Source organism: Felis catus, chromosome B3 (assembly GCF_018350175.1).
Source record: "Felis catus isolate Fca126 chromosome B3, F.catus_Fca126_mat1.0, whole genome shotgun sequence".
Classification (NCBI taxonomy): domain Eukaryota; kingdom Metazoa; phylum Chordata; class Mammalia; order Carnivora; family Felidae; genus Felis; species Felis catus.
In genome coordinates, this window is record NC_058373.1 from 125,229,175 (window position 1) to 125,242,442 (window position 13,268).

A 13,268-nucleotide genomic window follows, 5' to 3' on the forward strand; every position below is an offset into this window, starting at 1 on the left:
GTCACTCTGTTCTCATATGTAACTCATAATTTCAATGAAAATTGCTCACCAGTGCACATGACAAAAAAGACTTAAGAGGAGAGAATTTTGTTTTTCAAACAAGTGGTTTTACCTACTTACAAAAAAGACTTGAGAACTTGGACACCCTCCAAGAGCCTCTGAATATTTTTCTTCAACAGAAATTCCAGCCCAGACGTTCAATAACCTAGGTTTGTTTTCAAAGAGGGAATAAAGAAACAAATTTCATAAAGATGGGCCAAAATTTGAAAGCAATTAATGGTGACAGTTCCAAGTGATGAGGGAGCATGAGGCAAAGCACAAGCTAGCACACAGCACCTCCCCCCGCCACCCCCACGTGGGATATGTGTGCTATTCTTTGGACACTCCTGGCTGCCCAAGAACAGGGGAAAGGAAAGAAAGCAAAATGGTTGACTGATAGAGATCATAGTCATGCAGGACAGGAGTCGCCTTCAGTTCATGGATAACTTAGTAAACTTCAAGAAAAAGGCAATCTTATCCATACTCTGATTCCCAGAAGCCTATAGACTCCAGGGCATTCCCTGGAGCCCTAATATTACCCTCATCAAGATGTAAGAGGGTTTAAGTGCTTGCCATGGTGATGTAGGAAACAAAGGCAAACGAAAAATTAAATTCCTTTACTGCCTACAGCCCATTGACAAGTCCTTGAAACAGGCAGAGTGATCTCCCTCTAGAAGCTCAGCTGCCTGGATAAGACAAAAGGGAATCTTGGCTTAACATTATCCTTCCCTCCCTGGGATCCTGTGAGTCTCCTTAAACACATAAAAATTCCTTTGTAAACCTCCTTTATCTTTAACCCCCAAGTATATGTTGGCAATTATGCTCCAACCATATGGCCCCTGTCATACATCTGAAGGGTCTCATGACTGAGGTTTTACTAAATAGTAATAAATGTTTTCCCTAACAACAGCTAGCCCCTCAAGGTCCTGGAAATCTTGTTTCCAAAATTCCTTAGAGACTTACACTGTCCCTAAGTCCCTCCCAACCTGAAGGTATATAATCAGTCACCTGTCACAGCCCCAGTGAAGCTCTTTCTGCCCACAGGTCCTGTCCCTGTGCTTTAATAAAATCACCTTTCTGCACCAAAGACTCCTTCAAGAATTCCTCCTTGGCCATCAGCTCCAAACCGTACCATTACCCCAAAACCCCATCACAAGGACTTTACTTCATTTTATCAGTAACACTACTGCTCTTTCCATATTTTATTGTCAAACATTGGAGAAGAGGAGGAAAAAGGGACCTGGCAATTGAAGAGAAAATTCAATCGAAAGGAGTATTCAAAAGCCGTGTTCAGAGTAGAGGAAAAATAAGGAAAGAATCAGCCACAGCCAGGGGACACTGGAAAATTAGCAAATAACAGCAGATGACAAACAGGAGCATAAAAAAGTTCTATTCATGGACTTCAAACTTTGAAAGGTGTATTATAGACCAAGATCAGCTGAGAAGCTGATCTCAACAACAGGTAGAGAAGTTGTTTTAAATGAATTTATACCAACAAACCTGAAAAGATTACATCCCTAGGTGCCAAAGTGAATTGGTCATAAATCTCTGAGGGCACTATGTAGAATTTCTGGGGAATCTTGGAAAATAAGCATTGAGCCAGAAAAGTAAAATCACTTTGTCCTGGTTTCCTTTAAAAAAGGGGGAAAAGATAGTTCTTATTTGCTGGGTCCTTTAACTGTTCTGAGCCTCTGGTGCTTCTGTAAATTGATGACTATTTTCTAACACTATCATCCATCAGAATTGTTTTGAGAGTTAAATAAGATATGCAAGTTAATCACAAATTCTAAATCAATATAAAAATATTACCAATTATTTAAATGCTTTTCTTCTTTGCATGTTCATTACACATGCCTCTGTTATAGAGTTTAACATGTTGCATGATGGAGAAGTTTATGTCCAGTGTCCTGATTACAATGTGAGATACTCAAGAAAAGGGACTATGACTTATTTTTTCAGATGACCCCACAACCCAAAACACTGATTAGCATTTTTAGTGGGGGTTTAGTTAATTTTTGTTGAATGAGGCAAGATAAAAAAAATAATCCCAGGAAGCCATGCTACAAATCAAAATGCACACAGGATGATATTTAACTGAGATAAATATAAACCCTACATTTAGGTCTGCACAGTTATAGGGGTAATTATATAAATAAACTAGTAAATTATATAAATAAACTAGTAAATTATTAAATAGTAAAATTATATATTATATAATATATAATAAATTATATAATAATTATTAAATAGTAAAATTATATAAATAAACTAGTAAAGTCCTAGCCCAGAGTTCACAGTAAAAACTTCCGGGAACCCTAGTCAACCATAAAGAGACAGATGAAATTTTCAATAATATTAATTATTAATTTTGTCAATAGTACTTGGCATCCAAATCAAGAGAAATGATAATCTCATGCATTCAGCACAGGTTGAATCACATCTTATTTTTATTTTCTTTCAATCACATTTTAAAACAGAATTGACAAACTAGACTAACTTCACATGCCTGCCATTTAAGAGAGTATATTACAGAGTTGAAAGAGCCCAAGTAGGGCCCAAGGGAAGAGAGAAATAAAAGATAGACTTGAGCTGTCTTCGGATATTTAAAAGCTATCCAAGGGTGCCTGGGTGGCTCAGTTGGCTAAGCATCTGACTTCAGCTCAGGTCATGATCTCACTGTTCATGGGTTTGAGCCCTGTGTCGGGTTCTGTGCTGACAGCTCAGAGCCTGGAGTCTACTTCAGATTCTGCGTCTCCCTCTCTCTCTCTGTTCTCCTCTCTCTCTCAAAAATAAATTAAGATTAAAAATAAAAATAATAATAATAAAAGCTATCCAGTGTTGCCCTTGTAGGTAAAACTTAGACCAAAAAAAATTGTACTTCCAAATTGGGTTGTCACATGTCAAATTCAGATGCAGTATAAACAGGAATATACTAATGATAACAGCTCTCCAACAGTGGAACAGACTCTTCTACAAGATGGAGAGACTGTCAAAGAAACATTCAGGCACAGGCTGAATGCCTATAGTTTAGACATTTCTTGTACTCCTGTCTATGTCTAGCATGGTGCTCATCACACAATCCATATTCCCCAAATATTTTTCACAGATTGATGCCAAAGTAAATAATCATATGTAACTATGAGTATATGTCTACTTTGCCCAGTAGAATTTAGAACTGAGCCAATCATTCAGTCATGATCTCCATATCTAATTCACTGTGTACTCCCATCAATAAAATTTTTGAACATGTATTCCTAATATGCACATTTATTTCTAAATTCCATGCTATACAACTATACTAATCAGCACATTTTGTACATATATATAAGACACATATATAGGTGAAGGTGTGGGATAAAGAAAAAGAAATATTAATGTATTTTCTTTCTGTACACAATAACTCAGTGTGGCCAACCCACTTTGCAAAGCAGTGGTGGACAATTAAGGAGCTCAGTTTACCTCTATCTCAAATACTTGCATATTTTGGACCCTTCCTGATGTTAATTACCTACATATTAATCTTAAAGTTTTCCATTTCCCTTTTCTCATGTAGAAAAAACTAGTTACATCAGGTTTTTGTTTTGTTTTGTTTGCTTCTGTTTTTTGAAGAAAGTTAAGTAATTTTTTTTAGAATATCTGTATATGTTTCTTGTAAGCCTTAAAAAATAATTTTAAAAATGAGTTTCCTGGTTTTGATCCATGTTTTTGATCCAATTTTTCTGAATGGTTTTGATCCAGGTTTTCTATCTTGTGTCTTAAAAGCAGGTGTTGTTCCCTTATAAATATAATACATTTTTCAAAATTGCAACTGTCTGGTGATGAGAAATTCACATGAATAGCATCAACCAGAATGGAATCACTAATTCATCCTCCTTTCTGTCAAACTTTCAACCGAATCCCAAAGTCCCAACATAAACCTAGCAGCCTTGTTTGAATTTTTAGATGCTCTCTGATTTACCAATATTTTCTCCCTTTCCTGGAAGATTTGAACTATTTTAAAATGAATTGTTATGCAATATGATGCCACACAGTCCCATGATTCCTCTTTATTCTTAGAAACTTTCTTCTATGACTTAGTAAGTGACTACAATTTATTTATTGCAAAATTTGTGAATCATGTTGCTCTGTCATGAACCAGCAGAGGCAGCAGCAAGAGACAAGCAAGTTTCATCTGAAAAGTTTACTTCCAGTTACTTACGGGGCTCACAAAACTCCCACATTCAGACCTTGTCCTCATTGGGAAGAAGTGTTGTCCTAATAATCAGGAAAACCTGGGTGTTAAGCAATGGCCCCACTTAGATCCAATCTCTTGCCTAAGGTTTCTTGGGATTCCTGTAGCAACAGAGGAGGAAAACTCTCTTTGGTACTAGTCCCACCTTGGGCCTCCAGGGACTCCTGTTTTCTCAAACCCTAAAGAAATAGAGCCTACAGACTGAGGTGGGTGGGGTGGTAGCAAGGAGGGAAAAAGAAAAAAAGTTGCTTCTTGTCCAGCTTCCACTCACCAAATCTGTTTCTCTCAGAGCCAATACAAGACAAAACACTGGTTTACTGAGTCTCTTACTGCTCTGCTCTTTGGGTGTCCTGACACCATATCAATCAGCTACTGAACGTCCATTTCTTCCATTGTAAAGAAGACACATTATGAGGATGGTGCTCCTATTACCTTTTGGTGATTCTGTTTTCTGCACTTAATCTCACTTAATCTTCATGTTAGCCTTATGAGGCAGTTTTTATTGTTCCCATTTTACAGATGAGGAAACTGAGGCTTAGTGAGATTCAGGAACACAGTCAAGGTCATATAGGTACAAAGGAGGGGGCCCTGGGCCTTGAATGAAACCTGTGCTACTCCATAGTACCATGCTCTACACCTCTCTTGGGAATATGAGTAATACCACCTCTTTGGGTAAACTTCCAGTAGTGGCAATCCTGGATAGTAGGGTAGCTCTATTTTTAACATTTTGAGGAACCTCCATACTGTTTGCCACAGTGGCTACACCAGTTTGCATTCCCACTAACAGTGAATGAGTAATCCTGTTCTCCACATCATCGCCATCAACTCTTGTTTCTTGTGTTGTTGATTTTAGCCATTCTGACAGGTGTGAGGTGATAGCTCATTGTAGTTTTGATTTGCATTTCCCAGATGGTAAGTGATGATGAACATCTTTTTGTGTATCTTTTGGCCAGCTGTGTGTCTTCTTTGGAGAAATGTCTGTTTATGTCTTCTGCCCATTTTTGAATTGGATTATTTACTAAATTGTACACCTGGAACCAATATAACACTGTATGTTATCTAACTGGAATTAAAATAAAAACTTCTTTAGGAAAGTAATACAGTCTCACAGTTATACCTTACAAAGCACTTTGATCTTTAATATCCCCACGAGAAAAAATCCATGAGGTAAACAGGACAAAATTAACACCTGCTTCCTATCCCTCTATACCTCTTTAGCCCCCATTTGAAAACAGTAAGGAAAATAAAGTTCAGAAAATGCAAAGGATTTTTCTAAGATCATGTAGATAGTAAACAGAGTTGGGATTGAATGGGCTTTCATCCTGTGATTGCTTCACCATGCTTCTTTGTCACCTAGAGATAGAGATCCAGCTTTGCCTCTAACTAGCACTTTAACCCTAAAATGGTCATCTAAACTCTACGGTTTTTGCATATGCAAGATAGATGGGAATAACAATGATAATAATCAATACCTACAATAATTACCTCACAGTGTTTGAATGAAATATATACATAGGTATTTATGGAACAAGTACATAATACACAAACCAAGATAATTTTATTATTAAGACTATTCTGTCGGAGAGCCTGAGTGGCTCAGTTGGTTAAGTGCCCAACTTTGGCTCACGTCATGATCTCATGGTTCGTGAGTTGGAGCCCCATGTCAGGTTCTGTGCTGATAGCTCGGAGGCTGGAGCCTGTTTCAGATTCTGTGTCTCCCTCTCTCTCTGCCCCTCCCCTGCTCATACTCTGTCTCTCCGTCTCTCAAAAATAAATAAACATTAAAAAAAAAAGACTATCCTGGGTTAGAAACTGGATTGTCCAGCTTCTGGCAAAATTGCTAGACAGGGAAAGTTGGTATTTAGAAGTATCCATCTCCCCACCTCCCAATTCCCAGGTAGCACACACTCTCTAGCTGCCTTTGGTCTGCCTCTCAGAAAAGAATTTTGCCTGAAAAGACATTCAAAGTTATATAAGCATCAGGAGATCTTCTATATTAACCTAAATTTTTGATGAGGCCGCTGGTCTCCACTGTCCCGTGAGGTGGTATTTACCTACTCGGGAAGCCATCCACAGCTTGTTCCCCTCTGTATGGGACTTAGAAGCAGTTTTGTTGTACTTTATTATTTTTTTCTTTTCTTTTTTTTAAATTTTTTTTTAACGTTTATTTATTTTTGAGACAGAGAGAGACAGAGCATGAACAGGGGAGGGGCAGAGAGAGAGGGAGACACAGAATCTGAAACAGGCTCCAGGCTCTGAGCTGTCAGCACAGAGCCCGACATGGGGCTCAAACTCACGGACCATGAGATCATGACCTGAGCCGAAGTTGGACACTTAACTGACCAAGCCACCCAGGCGCCCCAGTTTTGTTGTACTTTAGAGGGAAATCTTGAAAGCTGGATGAGTTGTCCTTACACCACTATGAACTGTCCCAGTACCCATTTGATATAGTTGATAACAAAGATCAATGAAGTAGTTTGAAAGGAAGAAAGAGAATCTTTGCACTGATCCAGGACATGGGAACAAGAAAGTAGTGCTTTCTTTCTGCAATTTGTGAAACAAAAAGGTAAACTGTTTCTATTCTATTAAGAAATTGTTCCAAAGGAGTGTGTGTGTGTGTGTGTGTGTGTGTGTGTGTGTGTGTGTGTGTTGTGATATGGAAGATAACAAGCAGCATTTGAGAGAACAGGTAATCATTTCATTGCTAGATTTATTCATTCAACATTTTTTGGGTGTTAATACTGCTCTAGGTAATGGACATGGAATGCTGAATAAGACAGATAGCTTGTCCACACTCTCATGGAGTTTGCATTCCAGATGGACAGCCAACATTGATCAAGCAATTACAAGTTCATTTGGTGTTACAAAGGAGAAAAACAGACTTCCATTATGACTTTATTTGTGAGCACATTGCAATGTCTTGAAGTTCTTACTTACAAAGATCAAGTAGAAGCTACGGCTACATGCTAGAGAATTCCAAATGATTTCCAACAATGAAAAACTTGAACTTCTTAAATAGTAACTATTCTAAAAAACAAAAAACAAAAAAACAAAATACTAGAATGGCTAATCTTGGCTCTCAGTTTCTGTAAGGCCAATATAAAGGAAAGAGGAGATACACAACATTATCTTGACCTCACTGACCACTAGATAGCCCAGGAAACAGTGCATACAATATGGTAGAAGGAAGGATCAAAGAATGTATTTTATAAGGATAATGAATTCTGCTGACTTTTCCCCTTCTGGGTTATAATAATTTCAGCCTTTTTTTGTAATCATACCCTGTTGGAAAGCCACATGGCTTGGACTGATTTTTGCCTACTACAGATTTTGGTTTCCAAAAGTACATCTCCATGACTAAGGAAATGAGCAGTCCCAGGTTGGCTGACTCCATTAGGAACACTTAAAATTTGATTGCACAATTGTATGGCCGACTGGGGGCTTAGCATCAACTAGAATTTTCCCATTGGCATCTGACTTTGAAGATATCATATTGCTTGGGGAAGAAAGCGGGAGTAGTTATAATTTTCACGGGACTTATGGAGTTTTAGTATTGGAAGAAGAACTTGGAGACCATCTACTTTGACCCTCTACCCAACGTAAGACTCTCCTGAGCTTGATGCATGATATTCATTCTTTGCATACACATGAGAAAGAGAACCTACTATCTAATTTTTGAGAAATTCTGTTATTCTTTCCTATACTAGAAAAAAATCTACCACCATGGTCTTAGGTGTGTCCACTAGAGCACCATAAAACAAATCAGAAAGAATCTCACTTCTATTGAATGATTTTCTTCCCTCCCATAAGTCTTTTCTATCCTAAACACAACACCCCCTTTTTTTCTCCATAGCAAATGCAACATGATCCTCCAAACTACTACCATATTGAATCATGGAGATGGAGGAGATGGGAGAGGAGCAAAATGTTTGTGTCTCTTCGGTAACATACCTGCTATATCTCTCAGTTTTGTAACATCAGCAGGTTTGATCAGAATACGACCTGTGCCCCCATTCACGCTGACAATTAAACTTGAAAGAGCTACTTTAGCTGTAAAGGTAAAGGCAGAATTTCTCCATTCATACTGCCAGATGTGGTGACTTGCCACTTGATTCTCTTTGGTTCTAGAAAATGCCCAAGAAAATAATATTGACTCTAAAATTACACTCTCAGTTTGAAGATGCTGCCACACTGTTGAGTCACAAGAATATATTATTTTTTAATCTCTATTTTGCTACAAATTTTAGTAGCTTTGGCAAAGGGAATATAAAAACAGGCAGTCCCCAACTTATAGGGTTGTTTTCCAAAAGTTGGTTGTTTGGAATGTATTTTACATGCATGTTAAATTTCCTGGCTAGCCTACCAAAGACTTTTTAACCCCCGAAATGCCTGACATTGTAATACCATATCAGAAATAACCTGCAAACCAGAATGCATTCTCCATTTTCTGGCTTAACATGTACCTTAAGCACTGGACCACCAGGAATACTTTAGTAGCCAACACTACGTTTAACAATATTTTTCTAAATTAATATGTCCAAGTGACTACTGGGAATACCGGGAATGTTTCATACTTCCCCTCTCCTATCCAATTGAGTTAAGGATTCCCTGCTCCAGCCAGCCAAACACATAACCCAGGGACTCTTGCAACCTGGGCCTGGCGGTGGCTGGAAAGGTGAGATTCAGCGATAGATGCTACAGACCTTCTGGAAAAAAATAATACCTTCTCAATCTTAATTAGTTCTATTTGGGCTCCTGTTCTTTTCATCCATGTCAGCCTGATTTGGTGTCTTTTTTTTAAGTTTACTTATTTATTTTGAGAGAGAGAGCAAGCAGGGGAGGGGCAGAGAGAGAAAGAGAGAGAGAATACCAAGCAGGCTCTGTCCTGTCAGCACAGAGCCTGACACGGGGCTCCATCTGATGAACTGTGAGATCATTCCCTGAGCCAGAATCAAGAGTCTGATACTTAACCGACTGAGCCACCCAGGCACTCCATGATTCAATGTCTTATTCATTCTCAATCTCTCTCTCTTTCTCTCTAAATTCCTGGGCATCACAATGAAGTCTCTTAAGTTTTGTTTCACTTGTCCCTAAAGTACTCTCCAAGGTTTTAGCTGTTTTCTAAGGATTTTGCCCCAGTGGTAGCAAAATGAGTGAGTGAATGAATAAATGAATGAATTAATAAATTACTTCTAGTCACAAAGAAGAAACAAGTACTATAAAAAATCTCTCTTGTGGTATTTTCTGCGCCTCAACCTCTCTCCCCTTTCTCTGTCTCACCGACACCTGGAAGGAAGAGGTAGAATCACCTTGACCCCATTGGTGGGTCAGGTAAAATACAGGAAAAGCAAGGACAAGCCATTCTAGACTTTAAAGGGAAAATGGTGACATCCATCAGCATCTGACTTATACTAAGACAGGAAAACAGGGATTTTGTGGGAGATGGGAACGAGGAGTTGGGACATAACCTTGCTGTTTTTCCTTTTTCCCTGCTTCTCTTTTCACAAAGGAGCAGGTGTTTCTAACCCTTTCCAAGATCCCACTACCAGATTCTTCTTTGCCTCCCCCTCGGGGATATGCTTGGCTACTGCAGGAGCACAGTTCCTTATCTGCAAGTCCAAAATTCAAACAGCTCTGAACGTTGACAGTTTTCTGTTAACCCCTGGAAGAACTTCATCCCAATTGATGTGAGGTTGGTCTTTATTTATTGATACATTTACTACAAAGATGTTGGTTACCAATGTGACTGTGTTTAAGGTACAGCCCCAGATCCTACGTAGCTATAAGAAAATATATGTATATTAAAAGCTGAAAATTTCTGAATTCTAAAATACATCTGGCCCCAAAAGTTTCTGGGTAAGGGATTGTGGCCCTTTATGCCCTATTTTCCTGCACCTTCGTCTTCCCCAGCAAAGTGTAGAAGTTATGAGCATAAACTCTGGTGCCCCAGGCTGGATTCAAATCCTGTGTCTGATAGTTGTGTGTGAACTTGCTCAATTTGCTTTACCTCTCTGCCTGTTTCCTCATTTAAATGGGGATAATAATAGTGCCTACCTCAGTGTTGTTGTGAAGATTAAAATGAGCTGATCTATGTAAAGTGTTTAGAATAATTCTTGGCACATAGTAAGCGCCTTATGTTCACTATTACCATCATCCTACCTACAAATATTATCTTTCACCACCACTTACAAATGTTATCTAATTTCTGCACATAAAAGTCCTATTCTACCCTGCCTCCCCATAGTTAACCCTCTGTCAGCTTCCTTCCATTCTCTGTCATAAAGCAAAACCATACTTTCTCTTTAGAGATCATACTTTGTACTTCCCGTTTACTCTTTAACTTGCTAAAACTGGTTAGTTGTCCCATTACTTAACTCTATGATAACTGCCTCCTAGAGATCCTTAATGACTCAACCACCTATATAAAGGTTGTGGTTCAGTTTTTATTCTGCTTGATATTTCTGTAACATATTTCTGTAATGAATAGACTCTTCTCCTATCTTGCCTCTATTCTAACTCTCCTGAGACCTGCTCATTAAAGGTTCACCTTCCCAAGGATTCTGTTCTTGGGAGTAGTCCTTACTGAACACTACCAGGCTCCTTAGGAAACCTCATCCAGTGTTGGTCTTTCTGTGTCTGGTATATTTTAGTTAGTGTAATGTCCTCAAGATCCTGCATGACTCCACTTATATGAGGTAACTAAAACTGTCAAGTACATAGAATCAAAGAGTGGAATGGTAGTTGCTAAGGGCTAAAGGGGAGGGAAATGGGGAATTGTAATCAATGGGCATAAAGTTTCAATTAAACAAGGTGAATAAGCTCTAGAGATCTGCTGTACATTGTTTACCAACGGGCAACAATAGTTTGTTGCACACTTAATGTATCGTACACTTAAAACTTTAAGTGCGTAGATCTCTAATGTTATTACCACAACAGCTTAAAATTCAAAAAATAAAAATAACACATAATACTTAAGAGAAAGAATAGAAACTGGCATTTGTGTAATGGACAACTAGATATGGTAAGTTTTTCTTAGAATTTTCTACAAGGAAAAGCAGTTATTGGGGAAAAATGCCTAATATTCATATTTAAAATGAAAAAGAATAGCATATTATGGTTTTTGTGCAAGATACTTATTTTTCTCTTGAACAATATTAGAACAAATTATTGTGCAGTTCAGTAACATAATGAGCACATAATGGACTTAATCTTTTAAAGGTCAATTCTGGCACAATCTTAATAAAGGAATATAGGCCATTAGGTTTTTATCTTACTGCTTTCTCAAACTGCCTCAAATTTCACATTGTCCTTTTAATGTTCTTCAGTGAATTATATAAATTTTATTAAAATTTAAGTCTCATAAAATGTACCTATATTGATTCATTTAGTTAGGTTCTATTACTATTAATCGTATCATCAATGAATCATATTTAAAAGGAATTTTAAAAAGGTATTCTTTATTTCTGGGCTAAACTAATATTTCCTAACAGAGTCACAAGGAAGTGTTTCAAGTACTGAAATATAAATGAAATTGAATTTTGTGATACAAATTCTTTTTGGTGGAGAAACCAATTAGAAAAATTAAAAAGAAAGAAAATCTCATCCAATTTAACATGTCGGCTGTCATCTGGGTAATAATGACTACAGACTTGGTCATTAACCCTGAACTCTTCCTTATGCTTCAGACTATGTTTCCTATTGCTTCACAGACATGTCCACTTGGAGCCTCAAACTCAACTCATCTCATCCGAACTCATTATCTTCTCGCTGACATCCTGCCCCCAGTCTCCACTCAACCCCCAAAGAATCCCACAACATTTGACTCCCTCATTCTTTTTTTTTTTAATTTTTTTTAACGTTTATTTATTTTTGAGACAGAGAGAGACAGAGCATGAACGGGGGAAGGTCAGAGAGAGGGAGACACAGAATCTGAAACAGGCTCCAGGCTCTGAGCGGTCAGCACAGAGCCTGACGCGGGGCTCAAACTCACGGACCATGAGATCTTGACCTGAGCCGAAGTCGGATGCCCAACCGACTGAGCCACCCAGGTGCCCCGACTCCCTCATTCTTAATCTCAGTTTTAAAGACATGGCACTTCACCAACTACCTTAAGCTAGTTCTGAAACTCCGAGTCTGCACTTTGCTTTACCTCAGTAAGTCACTCAGTAAGTCACTAAATCCCATCAATTTTTTTCACAGTCATCACTAGAATCTAACTACTGCTTTAGTCAAGGCTTCCACCAACTACAATGCAAACCAGTGGCTTCACATGTTAGATCATGACCCACAGTAAAAAATATACTTTACAATGTACCCTAGGATACAGACATATTTATGTATGTATGTGTTCTATTTTAACTCACTTTTCAAAAAGGATAGTTGTGATATAATACATTGATTTCATGATCTACCAATGGCTTACAACCTACAGTTTGTGTGTGTGTGTGTGTGTGTGTGTGTGTGTGTGTGTGTATGTATGTATATGTATATATATTTTTAAGTTTATTTATTTATTTTGAAAGAGACAGCGACAGTGCAAGTGGGAAAGGGTCAGAGAGAGGGAGACAGAGAATCCCAAGCAAGCTCTATGCAGCCAGTGCAGAACCCAATGCAGGGCTTGAACCCCAAAACCATGAGATCATGAGCTGAGTTGAAATTAAGAGTCAGACACTTAACCAGTTGAGCCACCCAGGCACCCCTAAAACCTGCAGTTTGAAAAGCACTAACCTAGAATAATGGCCTTTACCCACTCACTCCCATGTCTGTAACAGTGGCTCTATACATTAACACTTCCTGTGTGTGTATTAGAATCTCCAAGGGCAGAGGTTGTAATGTGAAGAAGAAAATGGCCTCCTACAGGTGGTTCTGATACCTCCCGTATGTTCTACTTAGCTATGGAAACAATAATGAATATTTATTAAGCATCTACTTATTAGGCTGTATACATAAGGCATACAGCAGTGGACCCAATAAGCATGCTTCATTTATTTGGCTTTTA

General features: G+C 38.2%; 1 protein-coding gene across 7 annotated transcripts in view; it reads left to right on the forward strand.

The window, feature by feature from the left end:
- The window catches only part of TSHR (thyroid stimulating hormone receptor), a 163,979-nt gene that overhangs the window by 26,018 nt on the left and 124,693 nt on the right, over positions 1 to 13,268 (forward strand).